General features: G+C 45.2%; 1 pseudogene; it reads right to left on the reverse strand.

The window, feature by feature from the left end:
- Window positions 1-610: 610 nt before the first annotated feature.
- LOC107182936 lies at window positions 611-914 on the reverse strand (annotated as a pseudogene).
- Between the last annotated feature and the right edge of the window lie 1,642 nt (window positions 915-2,556).

Below are 2,556 nucleotides of genomic sequence, written 5' to 3' on the forward strand. Positions count from 1 at the left end.
ATTTTAAGTGACAAGTAATAAATATGTCTCAGATTTGGTATACACTCACATTTTAAGAGATATATTTTAAATAAAGTATAAGACATATTTATTAAAAAATTAAAATCTACCCCCTAGATTCTTTGTAATAAGAAGCCAAAAGTAGGCCAAGTCAGATTAATTAATATTTTAAGTATCCTGTTATTTCAAAATACCTAGATATTTAAAAAATGTTAATGTTTAACCCAGCAGAACTCCAAAGTTTTAAGTTACCAAATACTTTACTATTTTCTTTTTCTTCAGAAAGAGGGAGTGGCCCTCCAGTGCCACTTCTTCAGCTTGCCCTCTAGGAGAAAAACTTGGGGAGTTTAAAAGCTTTATTTTGTATACTTTTCTTTCTGAATAGAATGGAACAACATGAAATCTTGTATATTAGAAGAGACTTTATCCTATTACAAAACACAAATAAAAGCCACCTCTAAAGTAAATAAATGAGCACTTCCAAAAGGATGGACTGGGACATTAGCCGTAGAATCTATCTTTCTTTCTTTCTTTCTTTCTTTCTTTCTATCTTATCTCTATCTCGCTCTATCTCTATCTCTATCTCTATCTCTATCTCTATCTCTATCTTTCAGCCCATGTCATCATCAGACTCCTTAGATTCTTATTTCTTTGCTTCCACTTTCTTATCCTCAGCTGGGACAGCAGGGGTGGAGGGGGCATGACCTCCTGCTGGTGCAGCACTTGCTGCAGGGGCAGGTCCACCAGCCCCTACATTGCAGATGAGACTCCCAATATTAACATTGCCCAGAGCCTTTGCAAACAAGCCTGGCGGGAAGGTCCAACGTTTACACCAGCTGCTTTCATGGGGGCATTTATCTTATCCTCCATCAGGGCCCTGAGAAGATGCAGGTGAGCTCTGAGACTGAGGCCATGGCGAGTGTGAGTGCTGGGTGAGCGCTGCCGGAGTGGTACTAGTCTCCAGATGAAGTCTAGCCTCAGATCTTATCTCACACTAACCAGCCAGCAAATGACCTGTGGTCTGAGTGGCCAAAGCCCAAATAGCAGAGACAGAGGATCTCCTGTTTTCATAAAATGGTGAGGAGTGAACTAAGTCTCCAAAAGATAAGAGAGCAATCAAAGACCATCTGGAACCAAAGTTACATTACAGACAGAAAACTCTCACTGGCTAAGCATTTGGGGCAGCTGATGCATTGAGAGGAAGAGCAGGGAGGTACCCAAGATTAAAAACTCTCAGTAGCTGCTGGGAAGTTCCTGGAATCCCTGCCATGGGTTCAGCTGGCCATTAGCAGCTTGGGCCCTCAGCAAAGTGGGAGATGACACATCTTTAAACAAATCAAACCCAACAATAAAGAGACACAAAATAACATTCAGTAGAGACACTCATATAAATATTAGAGGCCGAGTGCACGGAATTCGTGCATGGGGAGTGGGAGAAGGGCTCCCTCAGCTGGCATGCAGCCTCTCACAATCCTGGACTGCTGGCTCCTAACCGCTGGCCTGCCTTTCTGCCTGATCGCCCCTAACCTCTCGCCTGCCTGCCTGGTCACCATAACCAGTGGCTTGCCTGCCTGATCACCCCTAACAGCCTCTGCCTGGCTGTCTGATCACCCCTAACTGCCTCTACCTACCTGCCTGATCGCCCACAAGGACTCTACTGGCTTGGCTGATCCCCCTTAACTGCTCAGCTGACTGCCTCATCACCGAACCACTCTGTCTGCCTGCTTGACTTCCCCTAACCACCACTGCCTCGGCCCCCACTGCGATTTTGTCCAGAAGGACTACCAGAATGGCGTCAATGTCATTTGGCTATCTGGTCAAATTAGCGTATTATGCCTTTTTATTATAGATTTATAGGCATGACACACAGACAAGAGTTTCACACCATTTTCCTTGTCTGCCCAGCAACTGAAACCTCAGAATGCCCTGCATTTAAGAGAAATACATTGAAGCAGAGCCGTGTCTCTTGTCCCAAAGCGGGTCAGGCTATGTGCTTGCAGAGTATGGGAGGACCACTGGAGGTTTCTTGCCACCTGGAGCTGATCCGGCTCCACAAGACAAGAGGCAGTAAATGCCTCCCTTGCCATACTCAATAAATGCACCCAATGCCTTACAAAAGCCCAGGTGAGAGACAGCAAATGCCTCTCCTGTCATACAAAAACGCTTGATTCAACTTCGGTCTTAGCTTAGTTGATGGGCATTGCTGGGGTTGTGGCTGGGACATGAAACCGTAAAATTCGTGGCAGCACTGAAAATAAAAGTTCCAGACCGCAGCCCCAGAAACCACATCCAGGCAGCAAGTGGCATCCCTGGTGATCGTATCTGGGTTACCAGATTATGAAACCAGACAAATAATGGGTCCAGGTTAGCTGTCATTACTTGAGCCAATAAAGCAGAGGCATCTATGAAGGGTGGAATCATATATGAGTGCTTATTCCAATAATGCTGGCAGTATGGAAGAGCAGCAGGTCATCCCAAAAAATCTGCTCTGTAATCCCCTCTCCCCCTGCATAAACCAGCTGCTATATTGGGTAGGACAAAGATTACATGCGGAAG

Source organism: Myotis davidii, unplaced genomic scaffold (assembly GCF_000327345.1).
Source record: "Myotis davidii unplaced genomic scaffold, ASM32734v1 scaffold9832, whole genome shotgun sequence".
NCBI lineage: Eukaryota > Metazoa > Chordata > Mammalia > Chiroptera > Vespertilionidae > Myotis > Myotis davidii.